We start from the raw sequence: 15,921 nt of genomic DNA, 5'->3' as shown, positions 1-15,921 counted from the left end.
AATCAGACATCTTTGCATGTTTTGTTTTACTTCTTGGAAGACTTATTTTATTATGAGATATCTGAAGATTCTCTAAATATTTAGCCATCATATCTGACTGTCCAAGAAGGTTTATTTAAGGAACTCTTATTTCGTTTCCAATTGTGCACTTATTTCATAATAAGGGATGTTGAGATTCAATTTGATTCTGAAGAAGATTGTGCATACTGAATGTTGAAACATTTATGGAGACATCAGATTTGATTCTGCAGAGCAGATGTTGAAACATTTAAGGAAATATTTGATTGTGTAGACTGGATGTCGAAACATTTATGGAGACATCAGATTTGATTTTGCAGAATAGATGTCGAAACATTTATGGAGACATCAAATTTTATTCTACATCACAGATATCGAAACATTTAAGGAAACATTTGATTGTGCAGACTAGATGTCGAAACATTTAATAAGACATTGGATTTGATTTATTTTAGTTTGTTTTGATATGATATTTTTTTATCCTGAAGCCCATGCTTACCAAAGACTATTTAAAAAAGATGTTACTAAACCTAATTGACAGAAGAAGCAACGCCAGAAATTGTCTTTGTTAGGGTTTGGTTGTCATTGTTATTTGTGAGCCATTCTAGTATCTCTTTGATACTTGAATTGAACTGAGTTTATTGAGTTGTAATTGTGAATCACTCATGAGCTTTTAAGCAAGAGTGCATTATGTTTCATTGGAAGCGTGTCTTCTTTTCTTTGATTATTTTTCAGTTGTTATCACTGTTGTGTGATTGAAGGGAAATGAGAAGGGTCTCATATCTAGGAGAGTCTTAGATAGAAATTTCACGGGTAATGATTAGATGAGAAGTTTGTAAAATAAGAGGTTGTTTATAACTTCAAACTAATATTATTATAGTGGATTTCCTTCCTGGCTTGGTAGCCCCTAGATGTGGGTGATGTTGCACTGAACTGGGTTAACAATGGACCTGTGTTATTTTCTTCCTGCTTTTTACACTGTTATTGTTTCTGGTGTGACATGTCTTGAACCTGGTGTCGTGACATTGTATACGACATCTATTATCTGCTTCCTATTATTGTTGTGTGAGGTCCTGATATTAGTGTCGTGACATTGCATACGATATCTGATATCTGAATACCAGAATTTCACATACCATTGTCATGAATGCTTGAGTGAATGATTCTTGTTGAATGCATATGGTAGAACCTTAATTTATCCCCATGTCCATAACAGCTTATTTAATAAGCACTTTTTTTACTTTCACAAAAAGCATATTCAAATAGTAAAGAATAATCAACATAGAAATTTCTAACATAGTTTTTGCATAGAATTTAATTAAGCATTGCATTAGAATGGATTCAAGCATATAACATGAAACAACTTATTTAAAAAAATCACTTTTTTACACTAAAACCCCAAACTTTGACATACAACAAAATAAGTACTTTTCTTGAATGCCAACAATCCAAACCAAACCTCACTTATAACTTTAGCTTAGAATTAGCACTAGAATCTTAAAAGTCATAGAAAGTCTAACATAAAACTCTTATTTTTCATATTTTTTGAGTAAAAATAGAATTTTTACATGTTTAATTTCAAGAGGCCATTGATGGAGGAAGTATGGAGAAGATAAAAGTAGATGATAAAGTACCCCCTTCCCTTATGGAAGGGGCCGCCGCCACTGCCACATCTGGTTGGCCAGTCAACCGGCCCCCCAAATCCCACCATGTTCATCCTTGGAGTGGTTGCTCCATTTCCTTGGTATTTCACGTGTTAGTTAGATTGGGGGAGGGATAAAGTTGGACTGGTCCGGTCCGGTTTAGACCGGCCAACTGGTTCGGCTCAGTAGGGTCTTCCTCTTTTGATTTTATTTTTGATTTTATTTTATTTTCATTTTATTATTTTTGTATTAATTTCAGCCCATTTTCTCATGTTTTCTATCTACACCCTTTTTTTTGTTTTTTCTGCACTAGTAATGAGGTCAATTTTCCTTGGGTCTGTTTTAGTTTTATTTTATCAACCTAACACTATTTTTTTATACATACATTCTCATGCATAATAACACTTACTATTTTAATTTTTTAAAGATAATTTTCTCACTATTTTTTAGGAAATCTTTCTGCAATAATTTTTAGATAATAACCTTAGAAATATTCTTTTCATTTAGTTTAATTCGATATAGTTTTATTGTGTGCTAATTTATTTAGTATATTTTACACGCATTTTTGATTATTTTTACTTGTATGGTGTATGGTTGTATGGATTTAATTCTTGTATGGTTTATGATCTATCCTCATATTATGGGTAGAATGTCTCCTGATTCCATGAACGTGTAATAATTTAGTTTTATCGCTTTCTTTATGCGCCATTAACTTAACATAACCAAAAAACAATAAAAATAACTTTGTTTCAAAAGAACAAAAATAAAACTTGATTCAATGTCAAGTGTTTTTTTAAAATCAATTTTAATTGAATGCATCGCGAGTGTTTAATCCAACGTCAAGTATCTCTTCCATTTCATTCACACATTCACAATTCAAAACTCAAACACTTCATCCAACGTCAAGTGATTTTCAAAACCTTTTTTGCAACAAACTGGATGAAAAAGGATGGGGTGTACGTACTTATGCACAACCTTTCTCAATTACTTGGGTTGTCGGTCATACTTAGCTTGTGTCTCAATGCTTGTCTTCCATTCAAAAACACTTAACAAATAACGAGTTTAATTCGGTCCTCTTAGGGCAAAAAAGAGTGGTTAGGAAGTAACTATCCTCTCAGCTCCCGAGTATTCTGATTGTCGGTCGTAATTAGCATGTGGTTAGATGCTTGTCTCCCTCTAAGTACCAACGATTAAACTCTCCTCACAAATTTCATAAATAAATCATTCATAACCATGATCAAAAGCATCATAATACGTCTCCCTTGGGTTAATCACAACATCCTGGTTAATATACCCTTTCCGTTTGGTTATTCACTGATTCTCGGTTAAAATACCACACTCATATTTCTCTCTTTGGATTAATCGCCTCTTTGGTTAAAACACCAACATCTTTGATTTAAACACCACTTTCCTTTTCTCTTTGGTTTAAACCACTTTCCTTTTCTATTTGGTTTAAACACCACTCTTATTTCTATCTTTTGATTAATCACCACCTTAGTTAAAACACCAACATCTTTAGTTTAAACACCATTCTCCTTTTCTCTCTGGTTTAAATACCACTCTTATTTCTCTCTTTGGGTTAATCACCATCTTGGTTAAAACACCCATATCTTTTGTTTAAACATCGCTTTCCTTTTCTCTTTGGTTTAAACACCACTCTTATTTCTCTCTTTGGGTTAATCACCATCTTGGTTAAAACATCCACCTCTTTGGTTTAAACACCATTTCCTTTTCTCTTTGGTTTAAACACCACTCTTATTTCTCTCTTTGGGTTAATCACCATCTTGGTTAAAACACCCACCTTTTGGTTTAAACACCACATCTATTGATGAAGTGCTTCTTGACACTGAGTGGATTCTGGAAGTGCAAGAAGAACTGAACATTTCTCCAGAAATGATGTGTGGACTCTTGTGCCTAGACCCAAAGGAACTCATGTCATTGGGACAAAGTGGGTCTTCAAAAACAAGTTGAACAAACAAGGAGAGGTAGTAATAAATAAGGTCAGACTGGTTGCACAAGACTATAGTCAGCAAGAGGGGATTGACTATACTGAGACCTTTGCACCATTTTCCAGTTTAGAGTCTATTTGTCTCTTAATTTATTTTGTTGTTAATCATAACATCATCTTGTATCAGATGGATGTTAAGAGTGCATTTCTGAATGGTTACATAACTGAAGAAGTGTATGTACACCAACCTCCTGGTTTTGAAAATCATTAAAACCCAATTTTTTTTTCAAACTTAAGAAATCATTGTATGGTCTGAAACAAGCTCATAGAGCATGGTATGAAAGACTAAGCAATTTTATTTTAGAAAATGATTTCACCAGAGGGAAGGTTGATACAACTTTGTTTTGTAAAACATTCAAAAATGATATCCTTGTTGTTCAAATCTATGTGGATGATATCATATTTGGTTCTGCTAATGCCTCTTTGTGCAAGGAATTTTCGAAGTCTATGCAGGCATAATTTAAGATGAGTCTGGTGGGAGAACTCGAGTTCTTCCTAAGAATTCATATTAATCAAAGTCCAGAAGGAACATATATCCATCAGAGTAAATGTACTAAAGAACTTCTGAAGAAGTTTGGCATGTCAGAATGCAAGATAGCAAAGTCTCATATGCATCTTATATGCATCCTTGAAAAGGATGAGGTAAGTGAAAATCTAGAGAAAAAGGTATACATAGCTATGATTGGTTCTCTCTTATAGTTAACTGCTTCTAGACCTGACATTTTTAGTGTTTGTTTGTGTGCTTGCTTCCAATCAAATCCTACAGAATACTATTTAACAGTTGTTACGAGGATCTTCAGGTATCTGAAAGGTACTATTAACCTTGACTTGTGTTATAGAAAATCAAAAAAGTACAAGCTAGTGGGTTATTGTGATGTTGATTACGCTGGAGATATACTTGAAAGAAAAATCACTTCTGAAAGTTGTTAGTTTCTGGGAGACAACTTGATCTCATGGTCCAATAAGAGACACTCAACCATAGCATTATCAATTGTTCAAGTTGAATACATTGCAACTTATGGATGCAACACTCAGATGCTCTAGATGAAAAGTTAGATAAAAGATTTTCAGATATATGAGAGTAACATTCATATTCTCTATGATAATACTTCTGCTATATTTTTATCTAAGAATCCCATTTTACATTCTAGAGCTAAACATTTGAGATTAAACATCATTTTATACGTAACTATATTCATAAGGGAATTTTAAACTTAAAATTTATTGATACATACCATCAATTGGATGATATCTTTACAAAACCCCTTGCTGAAAATAGATTTGTTTTCATTCTGAGAAATTTAAAAATGGATTTATGTTCAGAATGAAAAAGGATGATTGTCTTAGAATGCTTAATTTTTCAGAATGGTTTAATGAGACTCTGATATTTTGACTATGAACATTTGAGTCTTCTGGATTGAGAAGGTTTCATAAGTCTAGAAGTATCTAGTCATAACTTGTTTGGTTCAATGTTCTATCTTCTGGATACTGAACAATTTATGCATTAAATAGTTGTCAATCAGACTTGGTTAGTGGAGCAATTTTAAAGCCAATTGTCTTAGAAAACTGAAACACTTCTGAACGACTGAGTGACACATTAGGGGAATAAATCTCTTGGGATTAGATAAAATCTCCATGATTTACCCCTTGTTAGAATTTATGCACTATTCAAAATATTATTCGTGATTGCAAAAAACCCTTATATAAACCCATTTCACACACTTACGCTAGATTCACTTCCCACACTTTCTCTCTTCAAACTAAAAATTCTCTGCAACCCAAAACCTCTGTTCTTCATCAACAATGGCACAATATCAAGAACAAACTCAACAAGAATAGAAACAACCTCAACAACTAGAGAAACTAAGAGAAGGAATTCAAGAACTAAAACTTTCTACCCCGATTGGTTAGTTAGAAGTTCTCTGTGAGTTAATGGTGGATGTTGAAAACTTCAAGGAAAACAAATATGATTTAACTTGAGGTATTAGAAGTCAAGGTTGGGAAAGTTACTTTGAACATCTCAAAGTATATGTTTACACTGAGTTAGTGAAGCAATTCTGGATCTTTCCTTCAGTTACGAATCTTCAAGTAACGTCTTTAGTGTTAGGTCACAAGATCACCATTTATGAGAAGTCCATTGTTAAAATTCTCAGTCATGATGGTTATGGGAAATGTTGTTTTGAGATGCTGGCTAAGAAGGATATAATGGAACAAATTGCTAGAGTAATATTTCTAGATGGAAATCCCTCCTCCAACATTAAGAAACTACATCATCATCTTACAGTTTAGTTCAAGATGATTATGGATTGCATTCATCCCAGACCTTCATCAAACTCAGTTGATTATATCAATGCATATCAGAAGTACATCTTGTATTATCTGTCTACTGGAACTAAAGTGAACCTACCTTTTATCCTCTTCAAGTATCAGAAGGAGATGGTTAAGGAAACAAGAAATGGATCTTTTAAACTCAAAAAATGGATACCTCTAGGAAGGTCAATTTCTGAGATTTTGTTTGAAAACAAGCTTGTGCAAATGCTAATGGAAGTATGAATGATATAAAAAGTGGAATTTGAAATTGGGAAGAATTTCAATGGAAGAAATATGAAGAGCATGTCCTTGATCAAAATAGTTGTTGATCCTTCAAAGTTTCTGGACAAGACGACTGTTAGTACTAGAAGAATTCTAGTGGATGATTATCCTCTCTTCTCCAAGGAATATCCTATAGAGGTTCTGGAGTCTTATATAGTTGATTGCTTGGCAACATGTATAACTCTATTTGCGTTTTCTCATGAGGAGATCCGAAATCATCCTATTAATGTGTACTCCCTTAAGAGAAAGAGGAAACCTAAGTATTCTAGTGATAGACCTTCTAGAATTGTCATACCCCCCACCAAACTTGCTAGGACTTCTGGACTTTTGAGAGACATAATAAAACCAGAAGCAGAAGTTGTCAGTTCTGAGCCTGTTAAGCCTTCTGAAGTGACTCCTTCTAGAAGTCATGGTAAGTATCCTATGACTAAGACTTATTTTAATTTTGTTAGTTCTGATCTTTCTACTTCATTTATTCCTATTACAACCGATTCCACCACCATCTTCAAGATATATTCCATTTGGAACCATAACCATTCCCCCTCCAAAACCATTAAGTGTTTCTAAAATAACCACCACATTTGTACCAAATGGTTATGTAACACTCCTCATACTTATTTCAATAATAGCATAATCAACCACTGCCCCAGTGCCCACAATCATTATACCACCAACATTACTCTCTGAAATCCTCAATCTAAATACCACATCTGAACCAACCACCACTATCTCTACTGAACAACCAACTGAACCAACACCACCATTAACATCTAAACAAACACCATTACCACCACCAACTTTTGAACCTACTCCCACTGACCCTCAACCTATACAAACAGAAGACTATTCTTTTGATTCTGTCTTTTCCACTCCAGCTTCAATGACCCTCACAATCCCTATAGCTCGTGTCTTTCCAGAAGACTCACCCACTCCACCAACTCCAACCCCTAACCTATCATAGATGAACCTGTCATTGACACCTTCATGAAACGAATCAGAAACAATGAACCGCCCACCCCTTATTCTTCTGACCAAATAATAAACATCCTTTCTAACCAAACCATAAACATTTCTTCTGACTTTGAGATAGAATATGAACCTAACCCTATCACAGACCCTGAGGAAATAGATAATTTAGTTAGATAATTCGAATCAGAGTCAAATGAACGTCTTCACTCTGTAGTACAAGATTGCATAAATTATGTCAATCTTGCTTAGAGTGATGTTGTCTGGGCTAACTTCAAAAGGTGGATGAATTCACGTTCTAGGGAGCTAAAGGAACTGTGTTATATAGGTGCTCATAGAAGATTCAGTGACAATTTGATTGAATTCTTAGAGCCTCTTGTGGAGTTTTTCTCCCCAAAATCTCCTATAAGACTAGTTCTTCCTCTTGGAAATGAAATCCCGATAGTTCTGACTGTTGAAGAAGAAGAAGAAGAAGCTGAAGCAGATGTTATAGTTAATCCTCATCCCTCTCCTGAAATTATGGTAGATGAAGAAACTGAAGTTAAAGTCGAAGTTCCTCCTTCTACTCAAGAAACTGCAATAGTAATATCTTCTGGAACACATCAATCTATGGAAGCTGAAGGCTCTGGTTCTGAACCCAATCCTCTAGTTATGATGGCTATGCAAGAGTTGAAAAAAGAGATTGAAGTTGTAAGGACTCGGCTGGACAAACAAGATGAGATGTTCAAGGAACAAGCTGAAACGAGCAACAAGATTTAAGGAATGTTTCATGCTATCTTATCTAGACTGCCATCCCTTCTAGTTTTTAAAACTTGTTGCTTTCCTAGTTTTTAAGTTTTTATCATTTCTGATTTTGTACCTTATTCATTTTTCAATGAAATGAAGTTCCTTTTTTTTTACTTTGTCTATTTTCTTTCTTTTTGATTGATGACAAAGGGGGAGAAGAGTGATACGATTTTGATATACCTATTTCCTTTTTGTCACCCAACATTTATCTTTAATATTCTTATTTCTGACTCTGATTAAGTAATTTGGGAACTTTGAATAAGTTCATCATGTTTCAAGTTAACCAAGTTTTTCAGGAGTTAAGACTTTTTCAGAAGACATTAATCAGACTTTATGATACTTAAAGCATAGTGAATTCTGAATACTTATGTAACCAGGCTTCTATATTATAGGAAGTTATTTCTTTCATGCTGATTGGGATATTTTATATGTTAAGATTATTTTAAAGTCTTAAATTCAGGGGGAGCTTGCAAACCTAACTTTGAAATTCTAAGTTGGGAACTAATTTTAATAGTATAAAATTTAGGTGGATCTTACAAACCTCACTTTGATGTTTTTATATGATTGAACCAAGTAAAAAATTATTCATCAAAATTTATGGTTTTGTCATCATCAAAAAGGGGGAGATTGTAAGAACAAGATTTGATTTTGCATCTAGCCTTATATTTTGATGATAACAATTCATAGATTCTTAGAGAATAATTTTGTACCCTAATCAATTTGTTTAGTGTGCAGATTCTAGACTCAGGTTTTGAATTTGAATGAATGATATGTGATGTCATCAAATTCTGAACCTAGTGCACTCTAACTCTGAGATACATGATTTATAAAATATTCAAGCTCTGGATTATGTACTTCAACGCTTCTGACTCTATGCTAATCCAAATCTTTGCAACTCTGATGCTTCTGATACTGATATGCTCTGAAGCTCTATTCTCTTAACACTCTGAACTATGTCACCAGACTCTAAAGACCAGGTTTTAATGAACTGTGTCAAGACTCTGAAGACCAAGGTTCTGAAGTTATTTGACCAAATTCTTAATATTTTCTTATGCATGACTCATCACCTATATATCAAAAGCCCATTAATATTGAGGATAAGATCAAAGGTTTTTACGTAAGGAAAATAGTACACAATACAAGATCAAATATTCCCTCCACTATACTAATTTTGTGGGCAGAGGACTGTACTATTGTACCATTTTACCTCTCATTCTCACAAGTGTTATGCAAGGATACAACTGCATTTTGGTATTCCGATTCTATCCTCCAACGTATCTTTTCATTCCATATATAAAGGAGACTTGGAAGAATGAACATTGATAATTCACGCTACAACACACTACGCTATACAATTCATCATCTACGTGAATAGTGCACTTGTGAAATATTTTGAGAGAAAAGAAAACACACACTATAACTTCTGTTCATACTCTTCATAGAATATATTTTACGTGAGAAACTTGTATTCATTTGTGTATTCTGCTTTTTGAGAAGCACTTTATAAATACACCTTTGTATTTCAATCGATTTGATTGCATTTTCCTTAAGTGACTAGGGTTTAGTCAAAATACTCAAGAAGACATTGACTGTAGGTCTTTATGTTGTAATCAATTTGGTTATAGTGGATTAAGTCCTTGTTGATAAGGAGAAATCACATTGGCGGATGGACTTGACATAGCTTAGTTAACAACGAACTAGGATAAAAATAATTGTTCATTATTTTTGTATTTTTTTTCCTGCTTGTTGTGGTGGGTTGAAAAAAAATATTTTTTAAAAGCTCAATTTCTTGTGTTTCTCGTCACCTTCAGAGTAGGTCAACCCAAATTTTAAGATTTATCTTACTGCTTTGTGATTGGATCTTTTATATTTATAAAGTTCAATGTCATATGAGCTATAGAATTTCATTACTTTCTTTATAATTTGTAAAGTAAAACCTTATACTTACTATATTTTCATTACCCATCCTACCATTTACTTGAGAAATTATGACATTATACTATCCAAAACATTTTCTATTGGTTACCATTTATAGAGGTTTATCTTAATTTGTAGGAATTCAAATAATTTAATGAGTTTCATATAAAATTTTAACTAATCAAAAGAGAAAAGAGAGTGTATTAAATGAATATCTTCTTAACATTATTTAACTTTTATTCAACTTTTAAAAAAAATTTATCATCTTCACGTTTTTATAGTAATTACTTTCATCTACTTTTTTTCTAATATATATCATTATTTTATGTTTTTATATAATATATCAAATAAAAATAAGTTATATGAGAATACGAGAATTTAATAATAACTATTAAATTAATGATCCTGATTAAAATATATTTTTTTAAATTTAATTAATGATTTCTGTTCTCTTTTTAAAGTGTTCGTATTTATTCTCTTTCCTCTATAATTGCACACGTAATTTGAATTTTTTTCTCATGATTCACTTAAAGTTACGGTTTAATCCAACTATTCATTTTAATCTGATGGTTCTTATTCATTCTCACATTCTCATATAATTTATCGATTATAAAAAATATTATCTAATAAAAAGTTCTGATGAACATGTCTGAATAATGTTACATGTAATATACAAATAATACTTAAAGATAACAACAATGGCTAAATAGGTCTCCCACAGACTATGTGTGCAACACGAGATAATCTAGTATAAACCTAGTCATATGGATATACCAAATCCATGAGGTTATTCAGAATAACTGCAATCATCCAGAGGTGTTGATGGTCATCAACATCAGCTGTAGGAAGTGACGGCCACACGTCATTGACAGGTACCCCAACATCGAAAGGCCCAATATCACCTGTATGCTTAACAGGTGGGATGGTGCGAGGGTGTGATACAATAAGGTACCATTCCAAGTAACCATCCTCGCACTACGAGGCATGCTGAACCGTAACCGCATGATCTCTAATGGCACGACCAAAGCTAATGATTTTACTCTGAATCCACTTGTCAATGCCCACAAATGGAATATTCGTAATTGGTCGTGGGATGCTCTAAACGTAACCATACTGTTGCAGACACCTCTCAGGCAAATGTCTAGCAACCATGGTCTCCCACCGTATATAATCTGAATATAAAGAAGAGTCATCAAACTCGCGGTGGACTCTATGATCAGTGTATGATGTCTAGATGATATCATTTACAGTCAGTGCAACTAGCCCCCTCTTGTACTTTACAACACCACCTGGATGTGACTGTTTGACCCTCAATCTCCTCGTTAGTGGGGTCCTCACTAGGGAATGTTACACCCTCCTCTCACAGATGATGGGGAAATACTCGTATATCCAGCACTAATATCAGAACACAAACACAATAAATAATAATTAAGAAATATTATTCGTAAGAATTAAATAAAAAATCAACAATAAATAGTAATTTTAATTACACATGTAATAAACTCAAACCAGCAAGTTGTCTGGTCTCAAATACTGTCGCTACTCCAAGTGTTATATATAGGATGGTCAATGCAGCGTACCCCTAAGCCCAAGTGGTGACGTCAAGGCTACTGAACAACGTCAGGTACTGACATCGATATAAACATCTGACTTGTATGCAAAAAGAGTACATAATACTAGATGTAACATGTACACCCTAGCGGTAGCCTCATAACTTTGTGTTGCAACAAGCTCCTCGAACCTATCCCAAAGTCAAGACATACGAAGGTGAGCTCCCCTGTTAAAGCCAAACTCCTCCATCACTGTCTCCTCAGAAACTCCCAAATCTCGTGCAAGAGTCAAACATGCAAGTGACGGGCTAATAACATGATTCGTCCAAAATCTTTCGGCAATGGGGAGATGGAACAATTATTAGGCATCATCCAGAGTAATAGTCATCTCCCCAAACAAAATACGAAATGAAGATGTCTCCTTGTGCCATTGCTCAACAAAAGCAGTAAGAAGTGGAGCATCGAGCATGATAAGTGAGCAGTCAGCAAAATCAAGGAGCTCAAAATCACATACAATACGACTGACCTGCTCAGGCATCAGAGTCTTCGGAAAGTTCTTCAGCTTAGACCCGTGCGATGTAACCTTCATTGGGAGGCGGTCTTGTAACAAACAAATTTTAAAAAATTAGCATTTAACTTTCATGGAACAACAATAAATTAATTAAAGTTAAACATAAAATATATATACCTCTCCATGCCATAGTCGGTATGCCACATGGTCAACATACTTGATAAGCAACAACCGGTCAATGGATCCTCCCGGGAATCCTACATCAGTGTGCATAGACGGCTCGATCAAAGGAGTCGTAACCTTTATGTCGGTAGTAGTAGAAGGGACCAGATCAGCAACACTAACATCTGATTGGACCACCTCATTTGCAATAATGACATTTGGCTGGACCACCTCATTAGCAACCTCAACAATAATATTTGTCGCATCTATCTCGATTGTTGGGTCATGAACAACCTCAACATCATCTCTGGGCTGCTCAACTGATCTAACCGCTCGACGTCGGGTGCTACGGAGTGCGTGAAACTGATCTGCTCAGTCAACTGTTTCCGGTGTAAATCGATTGGAACCACTCGTCCAACACGTATATGGGAAGACTCAGCCTCAGCAGCCCTAGCTTGGTCTGCCGCTCTATCTGTCGTTTTGTCTGCAATAGTGTCGTTCCTGCCCTTGTGTTTCACTGCAAAAAACGAAAAAAATAAAAAAGATTAATAACTATCGGAAATTTCACTAATCTAAAATTTTCCCAATTTTTTCAGAAACTCTAAAATTTCCGAAAAAAAACAAAGTTTTTATAACTACGAGGATTTGAAGATCATTTTGTACCGGAAATTGTGAAATTTTCGATAAATATTTTCACAATTACTGAAAATTTTGATATTTACGGTACAAAATCACACAAAAGAATTTGAAACTTCTGATTTGGACGAGTGGATTTTTTTTTGAAACTTCTGATTTATTTGTATTTTTTAACAAATGATTGATTTGTGACTATATTTAATTATACGCTTCGAAATGAGTTTTTGAAATAGGATGCGTCAGGATGAAAATATGATCAAAATGATTTTTTTTAAAATTCTTATATAATTTTAAAAAATTGATTGAAAATGTCTCGTAAAGGCCCGTTTGTTTTAGTTATTTTTTAAATGACTTTTATATGTAATATAATTTTGTGTAACAAAAATTACAAAGAAATTTTTTATACAAAATTTAAATAAAAATTTGGTTTGAATAAATATTTAACCATTTTATTGAAATTTTTTCGAATATCAAAATTTTTAAAAACTACTTAATTTTAAAATTATTTTAAATAGATTTTCATAAAAATTATTTTTATGATATAATTTTTAAAAAGAATTATCATTTTGAATATGTTTTAATCTTCAATAATATATATTTATATTATAAAATGTTAAAATTAATTTTTTAACTTAAAAAAATATTTAAAAAATTATAATATTTTAAAAAACAATTATATAAAATCTATTTTTTTAAAAACACAGAAGATTTTATTTTTTTAAAGCAGAAACATAGAGACCAATAGACCCATGGTGTTCATCAATCATCACTAAAATCTTATCTATTACTAGTAGAAAGCAAATAGTATGAAGTTAGCATGCGAGAGTGCAAAACGTGTAAAGTATGATTACCCATCAACAGAATTTCAGTTAGCAAATGAGGTCCATGATTGTGATGTGAGGCTGAAGTGGTTACAAAACACAATTTATGCCGACATACCATTTAGATTTAATTAAGTGCTATAATTTGTGAGTGAGTGGGGAATATAATTTACAGAGGAGATAGAAGAAAATTATATTTATTAAAACAAATTCAAATTAAATATAATTTATATTTAATTTTATCTTAAAAATACATTTTTTATTATATATATATATATATATATATATATATATATATATATATATATATATATATATATATATATATATATATATATATATATATATATATATATATATATATATATAGAGGAGAGAGAGAGAGAGAGGAGAGAGAGAGAGAGAGAGAGAGAGAGAGAGAGAGAGAGAGAGAGAGAGAGAGAGAGAGAGAGAGAGAGAGAGAGAGAGAGAGAGAGAGAGAGAGAGAGAAGAGAGACGAGAGAGAGAGAGAGAGAGAGAGAGAGAGAGAGAGAGAGAGAGAGAGAGAGAGAGAGAGAGAGAGAGAGAGAGATATTAATTACTATACATCTTCAATGTAAAAAGTCGATTCATCGTCATCATCCTTTTATATTATTTTATAGATTTTTGAAATAAAAGTCAAACGAGAGAGAGAGAGATATTAATTACTATACATCTTCAATGTAAAAAGTTTTACACCGTCGATTCATCGTCATCATCCTTTTATATTATTTTATAGATTTTTGAAATAAAAGTCAAACTTTTTTTAATATCCGATGGCTATGATTAACTAATGATATAAAATCTCTTTAAACTGTAAATGTATTTCAATTAAACTCATATATATATATATATATATAATATATATATATATATATATATATATATATATAAAATTTTAAAAGTTAAATTTGATTATGAGAGGTTCAATCTAATAATACTAGAATTTGTCAATTGGCATAGAACTGCAGACTAAGTTAGATAATTTCTAAAATTTTAAATATTAGCAATATAAATGTGATGAGTTGTTGTTTTAAATATAAATAAAATACTATTAATTCAATGTTATCATGTTTTAAATAGTTTTTAATCAATTTTAATTTTTTTTCAATGATTTTTTAGATAATATAATTACATTTTTTTATTATTTTAAAAGGAAAAATATAGTGACTAATTTTTTCAAATGATGTAAAATAATTTTCCATTCTCCTATGCATGAGACTATAGGAAGAATGGGGAATTTAGAAAGTAGTTATGTTCTGACGATTTCTAAATCATTGTTCACTTTAAATCTTTATCTCTTTTTTTCATGGTAGATCCAGATCCCACCGACTTTCAATACTTCATGGTCATGTCTTCTTTCAACTCCCCAATAGAAGATAACTCCAAAAACAACATCAACAACACCAAATAAGTCATTTGTGTGAGTGTAATTTTCCGTTTAGATATGTTTTATATGATTTCAAAATTAAGAAATAATGTTTATGTATATTGGACGGTATCATCCAAGTCTAGTTGTGCATTTTAGTGTTCTTGCATTAGGAAGCATGTCAAGATTGTTGGAAATGACCTGGAAAAGATTTGTGCATCAAGATGTTGTGTTGTGCATAAAAATTCTACTTTTGGGTGAAAAACACTTACTATAGGTCGACCGACATATAAGATTATAGGTCGACCTATAGAAGACCTTTTTAAACTACAGGTCGACACCCATATTGCATTATTAAAGCCTGTGGGCTCTGTTTCACGTGCCGCCTCGTCAGGTCGACCTATAGGGAGCACACAACCTTTATAGGTCGACCTATGCTTCAAACAAGTCGACACATGAATTGTATAGGTCAACACATGGCTCGTATAGGTTAACCTATAGACCTAAAATCTTGAATTTTAACATTCTTTTCAATTCCTTTTGCATTTCTTTTTTCCTTCAATCACTCATGCATATAAATACACATACATGCATCTTTTTTTAGCAAGATTTCTAGAGTGAGTAAAACCTACATGAATTCAGGATTTTAAAGCATTCTCATCATCTTCATCTTCATCTATGCATACACACAATCAAACTACACATAATCATTTTTTGATTGAGTGCCATCTAGATTATGCTTAAAAACATACAATTAAGTTTGTTGTACCGAGTTATTTGATTGAGAACTTTGAGGGATTCAAATTAGAAAATCGAGTTGGAGTTTTCCTTTAAGATCTCTCAGGGTTTGAAGGTTTTGGACAGGATTATGTAATTTTGATCCGATCGAGTGAAAGTCTTGGGACAAGGGGTGCCTTGCAAGGG

The 15,921-nt window shown here is 32.8% G+C and overlaps 1 long non-coding RNA gene across 1 annotated transcript; it reads right to left on the bottom strand.

Moving 5' to 3' along the window:
* Positions 1-10,641: 10,641 nt before the first annotated feature.
* On the bottom strand, positions 10,642-12,809 carry LOC127135386 (uncharacterized). Its single transcript, XR_007808535.1, has 3 exons — positions 12,169-12,809; positions 11,440-12,080; positions 10,642-11,325 (listed from the first exon to the last, which is right to left on the bottom strand). It is a non-coding gene; the product is annotated as an uncharacterized LOC127135386 (long non-coding RNA).
* Positions 12,810-15,921: the final 3,112 nt, after the last annotated feature.

Source organism: Lathyrus oleraceus, chromosome 4, assembly GCF_024323335.1.
Source record: "Lathyrus oleraceus cultivar Zhongwan6 chromosome 4, CAAS_Psat_ZW6_1.0, whole genome shotgun sequence".
Taxonomy (NCBI): Eukaryota; Viridiplantae; Streptophyta; class Magnoliopsida; order Fabales; family Fabaceae; genus Lathyrus; species Lathyrus oleraceus.
The sequence above is the reverse complement of the archived record's forward strand: the minus strand, read 5'-3'. Positions and strand labels throughout refer to the sequence as shown.